Source organism: Grammomys surdaster, unplaced genomic scaffold (genome assembly GCF_004785775.1).
Source record: "Grammomys surdaster isolate TR1022 unplaced genomic scaffold, NIH_TR_1.0 126391, whole genome shotgun sequence".
Taxonomy (NCBI): domain Eukaryota; kingdom Metazoa; phylum Chordata; class Mammalia; order Rodentia; family Muridae; genus Grammomys; species Grammomys surdaster.
Window position 1 is genome coordinate 6596613 of NW_021621185.1, and position 25112 is coordinate 6621724.

The 25112-nt window shown below is 36.6% G+C and overlaps 1 long non-coding RNA gene across 2 annotated transcripts in view; it reads left to right on the plus strand.

The window, feature by feature from the left end:
* The first annotated feature begins 1218 nt into the window (after positions 1-1218).
* Positions 1219-25112, plus strand: part of LOC114614540 — a 166318-nt gene continuing 142424 nt past the window's right edge. The window contains exons 1-2 of one of the 2 annotated variants that reach the window (XR_003710345.1): positions 1219-1377; positions 1651-1689. This is a non-coding gene — a long non-coding RNA (uncharacterized LOC114614540). The remainder of the gene's footprint in view (positions 1378-1650; positions 1690-25112) is intronic. The other variant, XR_003710344.1, reaches the window with a different exon arrangement.

The following is a 25112-nucleotide window of genomic DNA, read 5'->3' on the forward strand; positions in this document are numbered from 1 at the left end:
AAGAGCAATAAAAACAAAACATGAATCCTTTCTACATGCACAGGAAAATGTAAAAAACAACTTGTAAGTAATAAAGCATCCAGGGTTCTGATTCTAGGGCTCCATGCTTGAACATGGGAGGTTACCAGGAATTTTGCTTATGAAAATTTCTGTAGCCAACCAAGAACACGAAGATGGATTTCCAATGGTATGAGCAGGGTTTCCCACTCCATGACAAACATACCTTTGAAACCAAGAAAGTTTAGTTTGCCCTTCAAGAAAAGTGATTTATGGGAGGAGGGGCACATTCTACTCTAAAAGGATAGGAGAACCTTGCCTGAGGCAGTGTTGTGACATTGCCAGGGAAGATGATTGTGAAATACTGAGAGCATGTTTTTGTGGTGACGTCTGAAAGTACTGGCTACTGCGATGCTGTCTTCCTACCCTGCATGTCTATTTCCAGATCCACTTGCTTATAATTACTAATGAAAGCACGACTCTGAGAGGAGAGGTGAATTCTCCTTCAGTTCTTTATTATCCATTTACTGACGGTTTCTGGTGAAAGTTTCTAAATAAGTCTTTCCTACTTTATGTAAGAAAACATAATCCTGTTTCCTAATTGAATGAATAAGATAGTCTAAAGGTGACTTAATTTTCTGTATCACAGGCGACCTGTGTGTTGTTCTAACCTTGGACATCGATCAAGAACTGTCTCTAACTCCTAAAGTGCATGTTACAAATAATCAGCCAACTAAATCACAGTAACTAAGGGAAATCAGGACAAGTCTAATAGTAGCCAAGCTCTAAATAGGACTTTACATAAAAATAGAAAATGTGACTCAGAATACAGTACTAGCTCTTCTTAGAGATGTGTTCCCAACCATCAGAGTCAGCGTGGGCTGTGCCACTTGGAAGTGTGGCTTAACAGGCTAAATGGGACGAGGAGAAGGGGCTTTTCCCCCAGACTCCCTTTTGAACTATTATTTCACATTATTCCATGCTTATAGGATGTGCAGAAAATTCTGCCTATTCAGTTTTTCATTTCCTTAGTAGTTAGTTTGCAGTAAGCCTTACATTAGAAGAAAAATTGCCTTTCTGTTCTAATGACATTGTAAGTTCACAAAAGATATCTTAAGTAAACAAATGTCTGGCTTTCATTACTTATTAGCTGAATGATCACCATATCAAACAAATACACCAATGATTTCTGTGGTGCCACACCATGCACCAAAGAGAGAAAAGACTGAATATCTGACGATGGAAAGGACAGGACAGAAATGCTGTCATATCTATATCCTAACAACTTGCAAAGCCATTTGAGAAGTTCCAGATGGACTCCAGTCTCTCAGTAGCCCACAGGATTGAAGTTTCTTAGTTGGCTTAAATTATGAATTAGGGGTAAGTATAAAACTTTGTAGATATTTGTTTTTATAATTCTAGACATTTTGCTCTCACATACTTTTTTTTCATACTGGTTTTATTTGACACATTAGTCAAATTAAGTGTATTTTTAGAAAGCTTCTATTAAGGAGAGGTATAATGGGGGGGCATTATAACAATCCCTGTGGTGTATTACCAAAAGATTTGTACCCACATCTGCTTTGATGTGAGGGATCTTATCTGTAATTGTAATTATCTTAGAGGACTGAAACCCCTCCTCTCACTTCCCAGCCTTGAACTAACGGCAGGTGTTCGAAGTCCAGTTGCACAGTAAGTTCCTGTAAACAAAACTACTTATTTATAGACAGCTTCTCAGTACTGTTTCCATGAGCTCAGTCAGAATGCAACCAGAGTCACACATCAACTGTAAAGAAACATGAAGGCATCTAATCCTATATTTGTACTGTCACAATTACAAGTACATGAAGATGATCTTTTGGGGGAACTCAGGATTCTGAGTGAACACAGGCTTAGAGAAACACAGAAACAAGCCCATGAGCTCCTGCTTTTAGAGCAAAATGAAATAGGGCTGGCATCATGAAAATCTGCCAGCAGAGCTAAGCAAAATGTATGGTGCCTACTTCTCCTTTCTGGTCTTTCTTTTTTCTATATATGTTCATGGCAACCATTATTGGAGTGGGCGAACCTGGTTACACATACATACTATGAGGTGAAAAGTTAAACCATTCAATATTCAAGGTTCCCCACAAATCTTTGCCTTTTAAAACATTGAATGACAAAGTAAAATAACAATACTAATATTAATGCCTTCTTTTAATATATATTTTCTATAAATCAGTATTCTGTAACTATTTTTTGTGCAGATTTTGCATATATTTTAGAAGATAACGTCTTCAATAGTTTTCATATGTTTTTAAGTTACACAAGATAACTCCTTGTTTTTTTGTTATTTATTTCTTCTTGCTTTATGTGTTCATTTTTGTTTTATTCTTGGGCTTTTGGTTTTGATTTTTGCTTTTGTCATTTTTGTTTGTTTACTTAAGAGGGAAGGAAGTCATGGGTTTGAATTGGTTGGGAAGCGGGAAAGATTTAAGAGGAGATGAGGGAGAAGAAACTGATCAGAATATATTGAATAAAAAAATTCCTTCATTATAAGTAAAAATTAAAACAAAAAGGCATGTAGTCATTTGAAAAGATAAACAACGTAGCAATTTTAAAAAACAGTTTTATTAATTTTTAGAAGATACAATGGATTTTAATCATATTCTTACCCCTTCTTTAACTTCTCCTCCACCTATCCATCCATCCAACTTTATGTTCTCTCTCTCTCCCACCTTCCCTCCCTCCCTTCCCTCCTTCATCCCTCACACCTCAATCAGTACAACTATTTCACACTGACTCTCAAAATCTTCAGTTAAACATGATTACTTGAAAATATTCACCTTAAGAAACTATGTTTCATGAAGAAGCTAAAGTCAACATTTTGCTAATGCAGAGATATATTTCCCACTTGTAGCAAACAATAGGCAGATATTTACATATATATTAAATGAATCTATAATATATGAAATCAATCACAACACAATACATGAAATAAGTACAGACATCTGAGGAAGGAGGAGTAAACCCTTAGCCAAGCGATCTATTGAGATCTTATGGAGCTGCTTGAACTTAATAGATTTCCACTAAGCAACAACTTAAAATGAGGCATTCTTGAGCAGAAAGTGCTAAGAGGAAGTGCCAGGCAGAGGGGACAAGAAGAATACCACACAGTACTAAAGGAAAGTGCAGGTTCTGAACAAGTGCCATGGAGGAGACAGATTCCACTTGAGTAAGTGGAGAAATTTTCAGAGAAAGCAGATTGTAGTTAGATTTAAAAGGCATGTCAGATATTCTGTGGAAAGTCATCTCAGGTCTCCTGGAGCATATCTCTATTTACATTTCATTTTAAAACTTTGAATGTACATTAAATGAAAGATGGTCACAGATGTCTCTGTAGATGCTACAAATACATATTCAATCACTTTATATTTAGTATCTTAAAATCTTGTTTATATATTTGCTTACTATATTTTAACTCTAACCCATGTTTAAATTATAATCTCAATGAGAAAAGGAAACTTATTCTTGTTCCCCATATAGCTAGTGTCTAGTAAGTATTGTCACATGCTAGGAGTTTCTTAAATGGTTGATGAAGAGAAAGGATGAACATCTGGAAAGCTGGTTAACTTGTGCTAAAGTGTAAATACATTGGCTTAAAGTATCAGGACGGATCCACACACATGTGAGTCTACCACTCACTTGGGCAGCAAAGGCAGGAGGGTTGCAACACAGTTGAGACAGAATTTGAAAATTCTAGACAAGAGCAAGGATTAGAAGTTTGAGTAAAGGAGCAATGAGCTATTGCCAGTCATCTCCAAAGTATCTGTCTAATATAGGTATTTTTCATTAAGAAGTGGTTTTTGTTTTCCTTTAAAAAATGGAGGTGGGATTTTGAATAATTAAAATAGTGCTTTATAAACACAGCAATTTGAGGTTGCTTACTAGTGTATAAATCTGATCGAGCTGTCTGAGAGTGTAAGACCCTAAGTTTTAAATAGTTTTATCACACTACTTTTTTTTTGTTTGTTTGTTTTAAAATACCTACTCTTTAATCTATGTTGCTGCTGCTCACTCCAGAGGAAAAGGAAAGCCATAAGCAAAGAATATCTGTACCCTCGTGTGTTAAGAGCTGGCTCTTTGCTTTCTGTGTCATGCCTCATCTTGATTCTCTCGCTGCTTGCACTAACCAGTTGGAGGCTCTGGAGAAAGATAAGAACTATCAGACAGCAAAGACACTGTGGCTGATGGGCCACATCCACCTGCTTTACCTTTCATTTCTGACAGCAGTTCTGTCCCACTGTGGGCCATATCACAAATTCATTCTGTAGAACTCCAGTTCTGACTAGCTCTAGCTAACTTTCATTCAGCTGAAGGGACTACCTGCTTCTAGGGGTGCTAGCTCTGCACCCCAAATGTTTTCTTATTTCTTCATTTAACTCTTTCACACTTCTCTCAATGATCCCTTGTCTTTTTAAGTTTGAATTATATTTTCTTCCTTAACTAAGTATCATGACTTTACAACATTGGAGCTTGATAAAAGAGCAAGAACTTAAAATACAGAAAGTGAAAGTGTCTGTCAAACATTTCAATAGTGAATCTGCCTTCTTTTACCTTGTTTCCAAAATATCATACCAATTTTTTGACAAAAACAAACAAACAAACAAACAAACCCAAAGTAGTAGCTCCTCTGTTGTTACAGAAGACAGACAAATCAGAACCACAGAGTTAAACAAGGGCATACTAGTGAGGGCAGAGAAAAGGCTCCCTTGCTTGTAAATCAAGGGTCAGAGTTCCCTATCCTGTACTTGTCGCAAATGACTAGGTAACAAAATCATACACGTCTTACAGAATCCCGCAAAATCCCCAAAATAATCCTGGAAATCTTTAAATGGCAGAATTTATCCATTTTCATATATGTTCATTTCCTACAGGAAACTGGCATCTGTTGTCAGAGGCTTAAGAGCTGAGTCAATTACCAGGAGCAAAACATTTTTACCCAGCTGTGTGTTGGCTTCCACCTGTATATAAGTGGGTATAGCTGGCAAGCACCTTGATAACCATAGCAAGTATTTACTCTAAAAACTGTTGTCTAGAGAAAGCCCAAGGGGAGAAAATGACATGAACATGAAAAAAAGTTTAACAAGATTAAGTAAATACAGAATGTTCCTGTATGCTTTGAACATATTCTTGAAAGAAATCATAAAAAGAAAGTTTCCATAGAGCCTTTTTAAAAACAAACATTGACCACTTATTTTTACGTGGCTGTTAAAGAAATGGTGTATACCATTTATGTATAAGGAAATAAAGGAAAATACCTTGGGATGAGTTTTAAACAAATCTTGTATTGAGAGCAACATGAAATAATCATCTCTATTACATTAGGTATCTAAAAGGAATCCCCACAAAACCAATATCCGTAGAAATCAAAGGCTATCCTGAAGAGTGAAAGGGGTTAAATACTTATAGCACTACCACCTTGGATAAGAAAGACGCTGCAGGTTTACCAATAGTAAGTATACAGAATATCCCCTCAAGTCACCGCAGCCACTAGATTATTTGCTTTGAATTTACAGAATTGCTACCAAAAGACCAAAATGAGCTCAATAGACAACTTGAGGCAAGCTTGTCTTTGTCAAGAAAAGAATCAAAGTGTTGGTATAACAGAGTGAGAATGAACCCATTGCTTCCACAGTGGTAAGGGAAAAGATGGTTGTCATTAATGGGTGCAGTCGGAGCAATGGCACCGTTAGCTCAGAGTTTATCCACACCAAAGAGAAACTACTAGATGTCAAAGGAAGGCCTGCCTTCTATGACTTTATATGGCAGCACAATCTAGACCACATGACATCATGACAGCCATCATCAAATTCAACTCATATTGGACATCTGAGACATTCAGAGCTGTGAACAATAAGGAAAGACAATGTCTTAAATGAAAAATAAAATATTTGATAAGAGAACATTCTATAAATAGAAGTAAACTTTGTGAGATAGTGAAACCATGCCATTTTGCAATTCAATTGAGCTTTCTTTCTGTCAACCTTGAAGTGATCAAGGCCATTACTTTATGATACTAGCTAGTCATGGCATATCCCCAAGCCATTGAAAATTTGACTTCCACTGTTTTAACTCACTTGAAAACACTGAGAAAACTTCCACTGTACCTTGGCAACATTCAACACGTTTTCTCACTTTGTTGAACTACGTTGGTTCCTCTTTGGGACTGTCTGTATGGTAAGCTCTTAGTTTTATCTTTGCAGCCACACTTTCCTCTGGAGAGCTTTCCTCTCTTCTTCCCCTACATAACAAATGCATAAGACTGTCATCAATAAAATCTTTAAATTATCTTTAGATGGTTCTAAGTTGTTTATATAAGAAAAAATAATGTGTTTATAATCTTTTTGCTTTGTCTTCTATAGTACAGAGATTCATTGTAAAATTATACACTAACATTAACATGGGAACTTAACCAGTTATTGATAAGGACAGTATTTGTTCTCTAAATTTTGCAATGCTTTACTTGAGTTGTACAACTATGTTAGATTAACAAGAAAGTTATTATCAGAAGAAATTTAACTTAGTATAGCAAATTACCATGAATACCCTCTTTTTCTCAAATACATATATAACTTAAAAGACTTAATTCTATGCTTTTAGAGAAGTCTTAGATATTGGTTCTTGTAGCTTACTCCTTCTACTCAGAGAATGCAAAATATTGCCCAAATTATTTCCTCTAATGAATCTAGAGATTACCATCCACAAACTTACTTATATGCTTTCCAAAAAAACTGCAAGGACTTCCCTTTTTACTCTGATTTGTTGACTTTGGGGCTTCTCCACTTTCTTGACATTCAGGGTTGAAGTGCCAAGTGACCCACTGAGTATATATTAGTAGTTGAGCTGCTATGTTATTGTTATGTGGGACCAATTGGTCATTTATGACATGAGTTCTTGAGAGGCTCTGAGATTTGCTGAGCTCAGACAGAGATTGAGAGAGCAGATGGAGCATCACCTCTGACACCACAGAGCCAGCATAATGTCATAGAGCCACCATAGTGAGTTAAACTACAAATGCCTAACATAAATGGGTTGTGCTACATCAACTATTGTCTGTATTTTATTTTATAAAAAGAAATAATGGCATCTACCATCATTTTAGAAATACTGAAGAAAACAGTGATGAAGAAAAATAAGTATCTAATTTTCTAGTAAATTTATGGTTATTTTAATTTTAGCCATGAAACAAAGTAATATGGCTAAAGAAAGAAGTTATTTTTTGTTTGTTTGTTTGTTTTGTTTTGATTTTTAAAAGCCTGCAAGCATCTACCTTATACAGCAGGGTAATTATGTCAGAAAATTTAAAATATGGAACAGTATTTTCATGATATTTATTCTAATACTTTGATTCCATAGATTTGTAAAACAAAGCGCAGAGAATTTGAATGAGTGTTCTTATTATATTAGAATATGGTGACAATAAGATATCAGAATGTGGTTATTCATACTTTTTTTTCTGCTCATTTATCTCTTGTTTACTTGTGTGGTATTTTCCCATGTAAAAAGTATAAAAAGATTTGTCATCTCTTATGACTAAACCTTGGTGTCCTGAATCATTCTAATGGTTGTTTATTTATCAAATTGAGGTGTTCTTTACCCAGTTATTCTAACATAAACCTTGTTGAAAGGAAAGGAAGGGCTCAGTAATGATCTTCCAATTTGTGTGGTTTGAAACAAGGTAGGAGTTCACTAAAAACTACTTAAAAGTCTCTTGATAGATCTTCAAATCGACATTGAAACAATTAATTGAATGTATACATGCTCTTCATGCTTACTAATAAACATTTGCTATTCAAGAGGCAATAATTTAAGTTGGAGTTATAAATATATTTTAGAAAATTTTATTTCTTGCTATTTTAGCAGCCTTAATTTCCCACAGTTTTTGTTTTCTGAATATCCCAGGGTTTAATGGGATCATTCACAGACTTATTTAGTTGCACTTCTGCCTTTCCTTGAGGCATTTCTAAGTGCCCAAATCTATTAATAAAGATGAATAAATAGACACAAATGAGCTTCTCTTCAGTCATTTACAATTTAGTGTACTATGGGCTAATCCTGGGTCCTCTATTCATCAACCCCAAACACAAGCCTTCAGTTGTTCAGGGGAAAGATGAGGCATCTGGGGTGGACTTCATTCAAAATATGAATTTAGACATTGAGAGCCATCATCTTCTTGAGAAAATTATCAGGTAAAATGCATTCATTTTCAGTCAAGCTAAATGCCTACGTCCAAAGATTGCACAACCCTGTTAAAGTCAGTAAGTGTCAAAGTCTTGAGCTATGGACTAGACAACATTGCCCAATAACCACAATTTGGGTTTCCAGCGTCTGCTGTTCCTCTTTTGCAAATCTGAATCCTTCTCCCTATGCTATCTCTCATATGCATTATTCATGCTGATGTTGAAATAGTGACAATTGATGAGAAGAGTTCAGTAGTTTTTTGTGACACTGGAAATCACTGTCCAAATACCATCAGAAAAGCTCGTCCCAGGAAGCCATCTCATAAACATACTTTCAATATACTTACCATGGTTTGTTTTGTAATTATATAGAATAGTATTTTAATTAAGCTTTTGGTTTGTACACAGCACAAAGCTATCCTTTTCACCATCAGTTTCAAGTTCCTTCACTGCCTAACCCTGATTTTACTTCCTTTTTCCTCCACTATCACATCTGCCACTTTCTAGTCAAGCCTGCAGTTCTTGCTGCCCTGTGTCTGAGTCCTGTTCACTATTCTCATTTATGCTTAAATCTCTCATTCAGAATGCTCTGTCACCTCTGATTCTGATCTCTCAAGTTATTGAACTTCACTCTAATTGATATTTAGGCTATTCCTAATATTTAGTTATTTTTAATAACATTCATAATTTGAGGAAACATCAGTCTTTCTATTTGTGCTTTATAATGAAGTAGCTCAGATGGCAATGGAAATCAGCTATGAAAATAGGTTTTAAGGCTTAGGGTTGGAAGCCTGAAAGAAGAAAACATTGAACTGGTTGAGAATTAAGACGGGAAATAATAACAACATTTAAATATATTTTATTAGCAAATGTCTGCATGGGTTTGCACAAATCTGAGACTATGTGAAAATTTCAGTATTATGCTTCGTATGTTACTAGAATCCATCCAGTTTATGGATTACTAAAACAAAAAAACAAATGTGAGAATGGGTCAATTTTACTGGAAAAATTCAAATTGAGAGTAAATCACATTTTTAAAGAAGAAAGAAAGCATTGTACAACTATTTGTTTTGTTTATTCAATTATTGTTTTTGAAAATTTTATGGGAGATAAGACACCAAGAAGGTTGACATTCCTTTTAAATTGGATTATTAGTTTACACCAACAAGTCATATTTATGTTTGACACATTGGAGAGCCAGTTGAATATGCAATATCTATATCAAGAAGCTACAGAATGCAGCAATGCCCTAGGTGCCCGGAACCTGCTCTTAAAATCTGTCACTTCCTGAGACTGGATACTTTTCCTTGACTTTTGTTGAAACTAATCCTTATACAGTTAAGAACTCAATGCTAAATGACTACATGAATCAAATCAATCTGATCCAGTTTGTGTTTAATAAATATTACAAGTAAATTAATAAAAAATCAGGACTTTTGTTAAGACATTTAAAAAATTTTAAATGTTTAAAATGTTATTATTAGATGGTTAATTAAGCCTAAAGATTTATTGAAGAACAGCAAAAGTCTTTCTTTCATGTAATGGGATTGGCACCTTATATCTTCCAGTATTCTGTGAATAAAATGAAAGTGGTCTATATATAACCTAAAGTCTACTACCAAAGCAAAATAATCTCCATGTATTTCCCTAAGGTTCAACAACATTAATCTCTAGCTTTCATTTACTTATTTATTGCTTACTTACATACTCATTTATTGTTAATGCCAACTCCTGGAAAGCTCTAAAAAAAAGAATTTTAACAGAAGGTTAGTACAACTTAGAAGGAATTCTAACATTTTCATTCATCCTGTCTATGCGGACCACATTTGTGTCCTATGTAATCCTTTCCCCTCCTCACAACAGCTGTGACACTTCTTAGAGCTCATTCATCTAATGCTACTCACAACTAGGACTTCCCTCTTAGAGAAGTTTCCTCTTAGAGAAGCACTAGAGGGGGCCCAAGTGCAAGTCAACATGGGGTACTCCATCAGCCTACCCATCAGCTATCTCCTCTGGCCTTGTCAAATCCAACACTTAATCAGACCGTCAACCAACCTAAAAGCATAATCAACTCTATGCAAGAGGTTCTAGTTGACATTTTCAGAAAATACAAAGAAATATGTCACTGAAAGAGGATGTGCTGCTTTGACTACTCTCAAGCAACACTCAGGGGTTCATGATGTAGCAATTTGTAATTTTGCTGAGGCATGAAATTGAATTACATGTGGCAAGCAACCAGTCTTTTGCAAGAATCCCTTAGCTGGAGTGTGTGTTGATGACTGGTCCACATATCTTCTCACAGTGGTTTATATATTCTTTGCTTGTGGTCAAGCTACTACATAGTTATTCTCAAGACATGATAAAAAGCCACTTTCTTTGTAATAAAAAAATCCCTACAAACAAAGTTAGTGGCTAGTTCTGTTGAAGAAAGTGAAGTAGCAACAAAGTGACTCAAGGAAAAAAAAAAAAAGCAGTCCAGTCTAAGAAATGCTTAACAGAGGCACTTACATGCTGAGCAAATAGTCACAGACTTTGGACTGAGTTGTCACTTGTGAATATTGGGAGAAAATAAAGCTCTTTTCTTCATGAGCATTTAGACAACAGTATAGATTTATGGTAGGTACCGTCCTAAAACTCTTATCTTTTCAAGGTCAGCACAAGATGTGAATGTCATTTCAATTGTCTTTTAAGATTGGGACATTTGTTTAACTATATTTTGCTAAATGTGATACACAATATCACTACAGAATATCTACTTCTACTAAAGAAATTTTTAAATACTAGCTCAAGCTGTAGACTATTCATTTATTTTTATGTGTTTATTTGTATATTGTTTAATGCACTGAAATACAGTTAACAATCTGAAAAAAAATTGCACTTCAATTACTTGGATAGTATATAGTATGGACCTAGGACAAAACAATCCCATAAGGAAGTGGATTTCACACATTTTCTCAAGTTGACTTAAATATTTTCTATGTTAAATAAGTTTGGCAATAGTTTTCAAAGCCTAGAACATTGTAACTATAGAGTGAAGAGTGGCATGTCTTGGCCACCTGTCCCCTGTGAAGATCAAGGACCCTCTTTTTAGCTTAGGGCAGCTGTTGTTTTCCATGCCTCCTTTTTTCCTGCTGGTGGTTGTATGTCCCTCCATCCAGGTCGCCCAGCCTCAAGTTGCTATTTGTGGCACTCACCCTTGCTATTTTTATATCATGTGGACTGTCTTCTCCCTTCTCAAGTAATAAAAATATTGTTCATAATAAAATTGGAAATTAGATGCTTGATTTCTTGAATATGAACTCTTCTCTTTTCCTGGTTAATCACATAAAACAGGGAGAGAGATGTAAAAAAAAGAAGCAGGCAGAAAACAAGCTCCTTACCTCTTAAAGTTTGCAAAGCACTTTTGAAAATGAGAATCCTTCATATTTTTAAAATATGAAACTCTCCGCCCATTAGCCTCAACACTACACACTGCTGCTATACTTACACCTCACTCGTTATGTATTTACTTTTTATATAACTAAGCAGCACCCTGTCATAAATGAAATATTCATGCAAAAAACCTGCTCAAAATGCATTTATAAAAAGAACATATAAAAACTACCATCTGCTCCCACTCCTAGCAAGCCCTTAGATACCCAAGTGTAAGCCCTCTGATTCTACAAAAGGTAACTGAACCAAGTATCCATGATGTATTCCTAAAAGCTCAAACTTCAGACTTTGAATTAAGATAGATCTAGGAGCCCAACTCATCAAAATTCAAAATGCTTAGATCAACATTGGTGGGCTTAGACGCTGCACATAATGAATGCATGTGCTAGCATATTGTAATGGGTAGTCTTACCCCGGTCATATTGTGCTGAAATGAGCTGAAGCGCTTCTGGGAAGTTGTGAAAGCATTTTGTAGTCAATTGATACCATACTACTTTATAATAAGCCTTTCTGTAAAGTAAATTGTCCAGACATCCAAGCTAAAGTGTTAGCACTTGGGTTTGTATTGTTTAAGAGTCAGCTCAGGAAGCTAAGAATTATTTGACCATACTCTGGGTGTTTTACTGTTCACACGTAAAATATCACCTCTGCTACACAGAAGTTACATCTGATATTTTGTATAACAGAATTCTTCTCAATTGCAAATTATTCATAGAAAAATTCTATGGACAGTTTATTTCTCTTCCCTTCCTGTCTAGCACACACCCAGTTTCCTAGCATTAAATACTTTCCATTCTGAATTCTCCATAATCTACTCTTTATATACATATACTCAATCAGCCTTGGATTAAAATATTTTTAAGACTGCATCTGTACAGATCTTTTTCACTATCTGAAAAATACAGACAACTATCTATCTAGTATTTGCATCGTATTAAATATGAAGAATATGCTCAGCCATGTTTACATATTAGTGTGGTGTCTGAATGCTTAACCAGGGAGTGGCACATACAAGGTGCGGTCTTGTAGTATGAAGTGTGTTACAGTGGGCATGAGATTCAAAAACTTTGTCCTAGCTGCCTGGAAGTCGTTCTTCTGTTTACCTTTGGAATGAGATGTAGACCTCTCAGCTCCTCCTGTACCATGCCTGCCAGGACACTGCCTTGATGACTGAACCTCTGAACCTGTAGGGCAGCTCCAAATAATGTTGTCTTTATAAGAGTTGCTTTGGCTTCTGTCAGCAAGCACTTCTTGACATCAGCTACAGTGACTGGATTTGGTCGCAGCATATGCGATTAATCCCCAGATAGGGTAGTCTATGGATGGCCTTTCCTTCAGTCTCCACTCTATTTTTGAGAAGGGTGGGTGACCCCATTCCTCAACCAGGCACCATGCCTAACCTCTGGATATGATATCTATAGGTTCTGTCTCCCTTGTTGGGTATTTCAGCTAATGTCATCCCCTTTGAGTCCTGGGACCCTCTTGTTCTCCTGGAGTCTGGTGGTTGCCTCCAGTTTCCCATCCACCATTGCTACAAACCTCTGTTTAATTTCCTGATACTCTGTACATTTCCTCCATCTCCTCCTATACCTGATCTGTCCCTTTTCTCCTCTCATTCTCCTTTCTTCCTATCAAGTCTCTCCCACCCTCTACCTCCCATGATTATTTTGTTACCCCTTCTAAGTAGGACTGAGGCATCCATACTTTGGTCTTCCTTCTTCTTGAGTTTCATACGGTCTGTAAGTTATATCATGGGTATTTCAAACTTTTATCCTAAAATTCACTTATCAGTCAGTACATACCATATGTGTTCTTTTGTGACTGGGTTACCTCACTCAGGATGAAATTTTCTAGTTCCATCCATTTGTCTGCAAATTTTATGACGTGCTTGCTGACAGGAGCCTGATATGGATGTCTCCTGAGATGCGCTGCCAGAGCCTGACAAATACAGAGGCAGATGCTTGTACTCAACCATTGGACTGAGTATGGAGATCCCAATAGAGGAGTTAGGGGAAGGTCTGGAGGAGGTGAAGGGGTTGCAACACTATAGGAAGAACAATATCAACAACCAGAACTCCTGGAGCTCCCAACCAAAGAATACACATCGAGGGACCCATGACTCTAACTGCATATGTAGCAGAGGATAGCCTCATCTGGCATCAATGGGAGGGGAGGTCCTTGGTCCTGTGAAGGCTTGATGCCCCAGTGTAGGAGAATGCTTGGGCAGTGAGGCAGGAGTAGATGGGTGGAGGAGGGAGCACCCTCATAGAAGCAGGGAGAAGGGGTGAGATAGGGGCTTTTCAGAGGGGAAACCAGGAAGGGGGATAACATTTAAAATGTAAATAGATAAAATAACAAATAAAATATTTTAAAAAAAGAGTTGCCTTGGTCATGGTGTCTGTTCATATCAATAGAACCCTAACTAAGACAATCAGGGATTTGATCAGCACAAGATTTGTTTATCCAAACCAAGCTGTGAGTTTTGTTTACCCATGGATGTCACGAGGTAACTATATGGAAGTTTTATGTTTTCTCTCTGAGTTAGTTAAGAATTAAGTGTGTCAGAATTAAAAACAACAGCAACAATGATAACAACAACAACAAAAATCGTTCTTGTCAACAAAAACAAGACAACTGCAATACAACCAAGAAAGAGCTGGGTTTTCTTTTCTAGCAAAGCTATCTAGATCCGGACAGTCCAGAATGAAGTGGGGGTTGCAGGGTCATCTGGAAGCTTATGAACCTTTTCTCTTCCATGTGTCATGTTATAGATGATGATGGCTACACCTTTATGTTTTTCTAGTGCATTTCAAACTAAGAAAGTCATGCTTCTTTCTCTCATGATAAAATTTATGGAAGGACCCACTTGCTTTTGATAGCATTCCTGCAACAGAAATTTGTTGTACTGCAAATCTTGATGCAAATAACTCTGAGGAATATAGTCTTGGACTTGATACATTATCATCTAAATAAATACAGATCCTCTACAAGAAGAATGGGAAAATAGTCTGTTTTCCTTTATTAGATCATATTATTTGTTCAAACATTTCTAAGTGTCTTTAATTAGTTAAATGTTCCATTTTTTCAATAATCAAAATGAAGATGATGACCAAAAAGCAGAAAGTCACAGGCTGTCATTAGTATCTGTATATCAGAGACTCTCAGATCATAGACCATACCACACTACAAAAGTGAAGATGAATCCAAGTCTGGTATCCAATGACTAAAGATTCCTAATGTTTTCTCTAACAAGAGAGTAATCACATTGTTCATGATGTAAACCACAAATCTTCTGAATGTGTGATTGGGGGAGTTGTTGATAATAGAATAAAATAATAAAAAAATGAGGGTTGATCAGGAAAAGTGGAGTTTGGCATCACCCTGTTCAACCCACATATTAAAATACAGGATATCAGTTACTTGTAGTAACTTTCTGATTATTTCTCAACATAAATGTGTTAGGGCATGAATAAAATATCACAGACATGGTCTATAATCATATATACATTTGTCTTCATCCTCTGATACTTCATTGACAAATTACCATAGCCTGGGTAATTTATAACCAGTAAATTTTTTTTTCTCACCATTCTGGATACAGGTGAATTTGAGATTCACCAGCAGGTTCAGGCTGGAAAAGCTCATTGCTTGTATATCCTTCTATGCTGTGTTACATGTTAGAAAGCAAAGGATCAAACAGGCTTATATCATAAAAAAGACCTTAATTTTTAATACCTACCAATTCAGAGATAAGATTTCAACATAAAATTTAGGAGAAATGCCGACATTCAAACCATAACCACATCATGCCTCTAGGTTAGCATCAAAAAGAAGAGATAAGGCCAACTGGTCTACTTAAACTAGACAGTAAGACTAATGAGCTACATCAAGCTATTTGCATCACTATGGTACCAAAATTGACCTGAGATTTGGTTAGAGAGGTGAAAACTACTCCAAATGCTCAAAATCTAGATATAAGGAATTTGCCTAGTCTCTGACTTTGTAGCATTTTTATCTACTATTCTGAGTACTTTGTCACTTTAGTCTGTAACCTGTGACAGTTGACAGCTGTCAGTTGTGAGGATTTGTTCTGGCTGAAGACCAGCCATAAAGAAAAAGGCCGTGTGTGAGCCCAAGCTGACAAACTGTTTTGGCTTTTTTTGGTGAGATGCTAACATGTTGTTATGCTTTAAAATCCCCTCTTCTGTGACATAACCTCACACCAGACCCCACCTTTTTCTCTATTCCCTTAAAAGTTTCTGAAATTTTTCTAAAAATATTTCTGTCTAGAAAAATTACTATCTAGTTCATATTGTGCATCTATAACAGAATATAACAGAGTGAGTAATTTAGAAAGAAAAGAATGCATTCATCACATTGTGGAAACTAGGAACCAATACAATAGTGGGAATCTTCGTACACTTAAATATGGTAGAGAAGATCAGTGAGACAGAATAAAGGAAAATCTAGTCTTACAACAGCTTTACCTACTCAAGTGATAATGGTACAAACATGCTGACTTTTTAAAGGTACTACCCTGAAATAACACAGAGGCAATGCATTTCAATGAGCCTTATAGGAGTCATTCAGATCATGACAATGCCTACCCACTCAGTATTACCTTAATTGTGAAGAATATTTCAAAGGTATTGGCAACTCAATTAAAGAGAAACAAAATCGCTAAAAGAACGGGTCATAATAATTATGAATGTTCCTGAACACAACAGTGTACATATTTTTCTTTTTCTGAAAGGATCTTCCTATATGAGTGTAGAAGAAAGAAGTTCTATAACAATTAAAAACATGGATATTTTTATGACAGACTATCTGAATTGAAATTCTGTTTTTTTGCCATGTTCATAGCTGTGTGACTTTTTTTTTTTGTTTGTTTGTTTGTTTTTTCGAGAAAGGGTTTCTCTGTATAGCCCTGGCTGTCCTGAAACTCACTCTGTAGACTAGGCTGGCCTCGAACTCAGAAATCTGCCTTCCTCTGCCTCCCAAGTGCTGGGCACTGTGTGACTTTTTAAAAACAGATTAACTCTCTGTAAAACAAAGATAATTTAGAAATTTCTTCACAGTTACTTAAACATTTAGTGAGCTAATATATTTTAAATGTTCTAAAGTCATAACTGTCATATATGAGGAACTGTTTAAGTGTCTTCTATTTACATCCTAAAGGTAAATGTAGGACATAAACCATATCAGTTTTATTAGATATAAATTTAATAAACTCAAGTAGTTCAAACAAACTCATCATCATCAATACATGTCTAAGAGGGAATGATGGAAGAACATTTTAGATACTGCATTAAGAGGACAATGAGTTATATGGAGACTGATAGTGAGACCCTGTCTCAACAAACAGCAAGAGCACAAGCTATTCATGGTCTTCCAGTCCCTTTGCATTCACTCTCTTCTATGCAAGCACACTCTAAGTATTAGTCCCAATTCTTTCTTCATTTTTGTTCTTCTGCACATCTAAAACATTCTTTCTTTTCCTACTGTTAATTTCCTAACTCAATATCTCTTTATTTCTTTTCCAAATAATTACAGAAATGTTCCTAACAGATATGAATGTCTAGACTTTTCCTATCAAAGCTATACTGCTGATAGCACATATCAGGTGACCTGTATTTTGGATCTTCCTTGTGTAAAGTACTTAGATATCATTTTAAATTTTAAGTACTTTATAATATTCTGATCTAACTTGTTCTCATCTGTGTACTTGAATTCAAAATAAAGCAAATAACTAATGTTGCATGTTTCTATATTAATATTTTTCCACATACTTTCAACTAAAATAAAATATTTTGATACTCTGCCTTCTCTAAATAGCAGTTTTCCTACGCCCTTTTTTTCTACCAAAAGCAGGATATATCATAAAATATATATCCATCCATAGACTTCTAAGAGAAATGCCTCATTCTTCTATATCACTTATGAAAGCCATATCTATTTTCTAACTCTTATAAAGTAAAAGTTGTGTTTACCATAGAATGGCCTTCAATGCTAACAAATCTTAATTTAAATTTAATGAAAAGAATCTGTACTAATATCTTAACTAAAATATATAAATAAGACTGTGTTAGAATACTCAAAGCTTACAGATTATGGCTTGCTTATTACAGTGTCCTTGGCCCATGAGGAGCAGATAAGATAGAGATTATTAACAGGAATGTGATATAACATGCATACAACTGTATCTCATGGATATAAGTACCTGAATTAATTAAGACAAAATATGAAACAGTAGCTCAGAGTTTTCAAACAACTATGTAATGGCTGAAATATAATTTTTTTTCCCCACAGAATAACCCAAAGAGGTTGTTCTTAGCTTGTAAACAGTTTTGCTTTTACATTGTGATTCAGGAACCTGGAATTCTTTGATTTCATTACTCCATCATTACGGTCTCCTACATTTTTATTTTAAATAGACAAACTAAGAAAGAAATACAAACTATTTCCCTTTTAGAGAAATAAAGAATATTTATCTTTTAGAATCTTGGCTAAGAAATGATGCACACTGCTCGAGTTCATAGTCCTTTGGTAAATAGTACTCAATATGCCTATTCATTGAGCAGGAGACCAGAAATATAGTATGGGAAGAAAAGAATTAATATTAGTGAACTTGTGATCCTGGTCCCCCATAATTTAGATACTGCTTTTATAGATATTATTTCTAGCTGCCAGCTAGATATAAATCTTCCTTTTTTTAAATTGGATGAATGATGAAGGTGAGATTCACAGGTTGTGCATAAAGTACTAAAACAGATAGACCCAGTTGCTGAAGAAGAGTAAGAAGCTAGAGTCTCTGATTTTGACATTTGAATGTTCTCACTGACACATCCTGGAAAGAAGATGATTAGTAGAAAATCATAAGCACTTTGCTATAGCTTGACTTGAAAGTCAAATCAGCCTTTGACACCAACTTTTTTACTCTTTAATTGCATTTTCATATTCAACTAGAAATGCCTAATTTCTATTGCTTTGCAATGAGAGGACACATTCACATCATCTGTGGTAGTTTTCTAACATTTTTAGCAATAGAAACTTCTTAGAATAAAGTTTTGTGTCAACTCCTAATATTTGAGTGACAGGTGATACTTAGAAGAGGAGGTGTTGGAAACCCAGTGCCTTTTTTCACTGAGCCTCCTACTTTCTCTCTTATCCATGAAGATGACAGACAACTTTTATAGAATACTGGGTCACTTAAAACTCATTGTACTATGTTTGTTTATTTGTTTTTATTGGAAAACCGAACACATATTGGTTGATGTCCATGTATTCATTAATAATACTTTACAATGGCAATAAAAGACACTGTCCGCTTCTGATGACAAGAAAAATAAGATCAAGGCTTATGACCTCTAATGCCTGATGCTGTAGAACACAGTGTTATGTTCAATGCAATGTGAACTATTATATAAAAGAGAGTGTGCCAAGTGATTTTAGTACCCAGAGTAGAGAGACCACTTAAATTCATCTGCGAGGCAAAGATGTAGCAGGAAAGGCTTTATGGAAATGTGACATTTGAGCAAGTAGAAACCTAAGAGTGAGTTTGCAAAGGTATAAAAGAGAGGACATTTTTACATAAAGCTATAGATACATAACAAGTTCAGAGAACTGAAATGATTTTTGTTTGTTTGCTTCTGGCTACTGTTCCAGAAGTATGTGGTTATGGAAAGAATCATTGGAGAACAGTAAGCGTCATCTGTTACGTAGGGACAAATGTGAACTTACTAGAAAGTTCTGCAAAACTGAACTTACCCATTAAGTAACAGGATGCTATTAAGAATGACCTTTGCATTGTTACTGCTATTGTTGTAAAATAAAATGATCAACACATGAAGAAAGAAGGTATAGAAACCTTCCATTAATACCAGTAATCCAAGTTGTATGTGTGTGGGGGGTATGGATGGTGGATAAACAGAGAGAGAGAGAGAGAGAGAGAGAGAGAGAGAGAGAGAGAGAGAGAGGGAGAGACAGAGAGAGACAGAGAGAGAGAGAGAGAGAAAGAGAGAGGGAGACAGAGAGAGACAGAGGCACAGAGACAGAGACACAGAGACAGAGACACAGAGACAGAGACACAGAGACAGAGACACAGAGAAAGACAGACAGACAGACAGACAGCAAGAAAACAAATATGATATTATAAAAAAATGTTTAAATAAGACAATGCTTTAGAACTAGAGAAGAAACGGAAAAAAAGCAGCTTAGGAATCAGAGGAGAGGGGAATGGCTAATTCGTTAAACTTAAAGGGATTAGAAAGATTTCTGGCTGAGTTAAAATCTGTGCTACGAGAAATCAAAAGTTCCTCCCCTCTGTTGCCTTATTAGACTGTTTATTATGGTCTAATTATGCTCTATTACTCCTTTTCTCTCTATTCCTGTTCTCCAGAGACAAAGTTGGTAAGAGCTCTCCAGGTGAAATGTAAGCATCTATCATAATGCCATCATAAAATTTCCAGGAAATTTGTTGCATGAGTAGAAAATCAGCTAAAAAATATTACTGTTGAAAGGTTGTGTAGCCTTTCAATTGTGGCTACACAACCAAAACATCCTCTTCAGCTACAACAGTGCTTCTCAACCTTTGGTTTGGGACTACCTTTGGAGTTGAACAATCCTTTCACAGAGATCATCTCAGGCCACAGGAAAACATAGCTATTTACATTTTAAATTCATAACAATAGGAAAAATACAGTTATGATACAGCCATGAAAATAATTTTATGGTAAGGGTCAACACAACAAGAGGAACTCTATTAAATGTTCATGTTAGGAAGGTTGAGAACCCTGACATACAGTCTCCTAATAAACTTAGTTCTTCCTATTTTAAAGATATTTACTTTTATTATCTACTTCATCTGAAAGAGAATTTGTCCTCAATGATAATAAGAATGAATTTGGTTGCTTACTCTACAAGTCCACTTAGCACAACAAAAGTTAGAAGCACAAACTAGGAAAATGTTCTGACATACCAAAACAAAATTTTATTCATCTTTAAATAAGAAGTCAGTTATGTAACTTGCTGGAAAATGGATACAACTAGTGATCACGATCTTGATCAAAATAAATTTTGGGGGAAGACAAATGAAGCATACCATCTTTTATTTGTAAACTCTATATTTAAAGTAAAAACAAAAAATTAAAATACAAATGTTGGAGAAAAACTATTTGAGAAGAGGAAAGGGTCAACAAAAAGGAGAGGAAAGAGAAAAGAAGTTAATTGATACGGGTATAAGGAAATCACATTTGTTGATGTAGTTTGTTTTTGTCTATTCATTTGTTTGCTTGCTTGTTGTGGTGGTTTGAATATGTTTGACCCAGAGAGTGGCACTACTAGGAGGTGTGGCTTTGTTGAAGGAAGTGTGTCACTGTGGGCATGGGCTGTGAAGGTCCTTCCTGTGTGAAAGAGTGAGTCTTCTTCTAGAGGCCTTCAGATGCAGATGTAGAATTCTTAGCTCATCCTGCACCATGCCTGCCTGAACATTGCCATGCTTCTGCCTTGATGACACTAGACTACATCTCTGAAGCTACATGCCACCCCTACTTAAATGTTGTCCTCAGGAAAGTTGCCTTGGTTATGGTGTCTGTTCACAGCAGTAAACCTCTTTTTTTAAATTTATTTTTATTTATTATTATTTTTTAAATCAAATCGTAATTTTTACTTATTCACACAGAGGTTATAAAAACAAAAAGGCAGGACTTGGGGAAGGGGTTGACACTGGAGCGTGGGTGTTTAGTGGGAGTACAGATATCTTTCAGAACAGGGTATCGGCTGGGTGAAGGTTCAGGGGACAGGTCATTATGACTCTGCCTATGACTCACTTGTCCTTATCTAAGTTGTTACTATCTGCCAAGGCTTTCTATTTACAAGGTCTATGACTACTCGGGCTGGTAAATTTCCACAAAAGCTGCCTGTTTACAATAGCTTATAGCCATCTGTTTCAGTGTTTTTCCACAGAGACCAAAGACTTTGCATTAGCATGCATGTATGACAGGCCTATTGCTGATTTTAGGCCTATGGCTGATTTCAGGTCTTCATTTTATAAGCAGGGCTGCCCCTGACATCTCCTCCCTTCTCTAAGTGTGGAAGGGCTGTGGCGATTCTAATCTTGCAAAGACGGGGATAGAGGCGTGACCTCCAGTAATTGAAGGGGACCTTGTAATGGCTCCAGTCCCCCTGTCGTTGTGAGGCATGAGGGCCACACCCGTCCCGATGTCTTATTCCTGGAGAGGGGATGCTTTAAGAAAGTTTTTTTTCAAGTTGAAACAACATTGGAAGAGGGAGCCTCAACTGAGAAGACAGCTCCAGCAGATAGCCTTGTTACAAGTCTATGGGGCATGTTATCAGTAAACGATTGATGTGAGACAGCTCTGCCCACTCTCGTGAGTCTTGGTTGTATAAAAAAGCAATCTGAGCAAACCAAGAGAAGTAACCCACTAAGTGGCATTCATCCATGCTCCCTTCTTCTGCTTTTGATTGAGTCGTGCCCTGAATGCCCTCAATGATCAACTGTGATCAGTATGTGTAAATTAAGTGAATCATTTCTTCTCCAAATTGTTTCTGTTGTTGTGTTTATTATAATAACAATAGAAGTCAAGCTAGAACAGGAATTGTTATGGCCAATGTATAGTACATACATACATGAAAATATAATGACATTCAAAATTTTGTAACCTGATTTCAGGTCTTCAGTTTATAAGCAGGGCTGCCCTTGACATCTCCTCCCTTCTCTAAGTGTGGAAGGGCTGTGGTGATTCTAATCTTGAGAAGGCGGGGATAGAGGCCTGACCTCCAGTAACTGAAGGGGCCACAAGCACTTTTCAAAAAGTTAGAAGCAATCATTGACTTATAATTATTGTTCTATTTTCCTAACTGTGAAAAAAGCAGACTGGCTGCTTGAATTAATCTTCCAGAATTGATAGAAACTAAAGAAACTGGAAGTCGTTTTGTCTCCTGACATGCCAAATGAGGGAAGCTGAAGATGGCATTGACAGATAGTTTAATTAGTCCTGCAGCACTGAGATGGTATCTCGGAACAGGGTTGGATGGTTGTAGTTTCATTTTGATTCATTTTGTATTTATGTTGCACAACTTTTGTCCACTTATCTGAATTAAACCAAGTAAATTCACTACTACCCCTTCAAATCCCATGAGTCCTTTCAGTGTTCAAGGAATGCTTTGGTGCTACATAAGTTGCCAGTGGTGTTTAGAAAATATTTCTTTTACTCCTTTCCTTTTTTTCTCTTTTTCTTTCTATTTTTCTGAGTTTTAAAGAATTTTATTATAGACTCATAGATGAGAGCTGAAGAGGAAAAGAGAGAGCCATGCTGTTTAAGGAGGTCACCCCATAGTGGATAATCATCTATAGGCAGAGCAAAGACTTTTAGAGGAAGTAGTCCTTCTTGTAATAAACATCAAGGAAACAACTTGTGTGTGATCGAAATGTTTCAGTCTTATTTTAGTCATATAATGATATAAAATGTTTACATTATTTTGTGATTTAAAAATAAGATTGCAAATCTGTACAAAATAAAAGACTATGATAGAAATAAAAAGATTAGATTTGAGTCTTAGTCAATTTTTAAATTTCCTGTATTGAAGACAATTTACCTGCTATAATATATGTTCAAACACCAGCCATTGAATGTCTTTTTTGTGGCAGTAACTATGTGAGAGAGAGGTTACAGTGGAGAAACACAGCATGTTGGACATTATCAAAAACAAAATAAGAAGAGTGATAGTAAATACTGATTCTTATCAGGAACTATAAGGACCTAGGAGACAAGCTTGTAGGTATATCTGTAATGTATGCCCAAGACTTCCCAGGTGACCAGGAACCTGAGACTACATAGCCCAGGGACCTATGGTAAAGCCAAAACCACCATACAAGGGGGAAAAAAGTATCTTCAACAAATGGTGCTGGTCTAACTGGTGGTCTGCATGTAGAAGAATGCAAACTGATCCATATTTATCACCTTGTGTAAAGTTCAAGTCCAAGTTGATCAGGGACCTCCACATAAAACCAGATACAATGATTCTAATAGAAGAGAAAGTGGGAAAGAGCCATGAATGCCTTGGTATAGAGGAAGATTCCTTGAACAGAACACCAGTGGCTCAGGATATAAGATCACCAATTGACAAATGGAACCTTATGAAATTTAAAAGCTTCTTTAAGGCAAAGAACAGTGTCAGTAGGACAAAACTGCAACCTACAGGTGGGAGAAAGGTCACCACTAATACTATGTCTGACAGAACACTAATATCCAAAATATGAAAAGAACTCAGGAAGTTAGACTCCAGAAAATCAAGTAATCCAATTAAAAAATGGGATACAGAGATTTAAAAAAAGTATTTCTCAACAGTAGAATCTAGAATGACTAAGAAGCACGTAAAATATGTTCAGCATCCTTAATGATCAGGGAAATTTAAATCAAAACGACCCTGAGAATCCACATTACACAAATAAGAATGACTAAGATCAAAAACTCAAGCAACAGCACATGCTGGAAAGGATGTGAGATTCAGGCTGGTACAACCACTTTGGAAATCAATTTGGCAGTTCCTCAGAAAACTGGAAATAGTTCTACCTGAGGACCCAGCTATACTACTCTGAGGCATATACCCAAGAGATGCTTCACCATACCACAAGGACACGTGCTCCACTGTAGGGTTAATGGGGCCCAACATCTGCTCTGCCACAGAGCCTGATCACTAGGGAAGGCAAGACACGGGAATTTGACTGTGATTATCCCATGCCATGACTGGGGTGGTTGTTGGGCAGTAAAAAAAGCCCTGGGGGTAGGGAACTGAGGTGAAGGACAGCTGAAGCTGTTTGGGGGTTCTAGGGCCTGCAAAGAGGCCAGGGCTGTCTGGTCTCAACCTCTTGAACACCCAGGTGGCTCTTGAACACCCAGGTGCCACTGGGGGTTTCAGAAGAGCTAAGAATGGATTAGGGGCTTGTGGGCTGGATCTAGCTCAAGGCCAGGGGGTAGAGGGAGTTCCAGCTGGTCCTTCAGAGGGAGTCCTTGGCTTGTCAGTGGTTAGCTTTGGCTTGGCTTGCTGGTAGCCATGGCTGAGAGCACAGAGAGACCTTCTATAGGAGACTAGATGGTAGCTAAGATGGTGGCAAAGACCTTCTCCACGGCTCTCCACAATAGGTCCTGATGAAAAGAGGCAATCCACGGTTTAACATTTGTTGTCATGGTGGAAAGTGGATGAGTAGAACTGTACCCCTCTTCTCAGGGTGAGCCTGAGGTTAAATATCTTTTACAGAGAGGTGTCTGTGAAGGAAAACTTATTGGCTAAGCCCTCCTGTCATTGAGTTACCTCATTAAAATGCAGAACTGTCTTGAGCCTACATGACCTCTACCGGTAGAGGGGCTTGGGGCATTGCCCTTATATAACTGATGACCACAAATCTATGGTGGAGGGGGGGCTGAGGCTGGTGCCCACGAA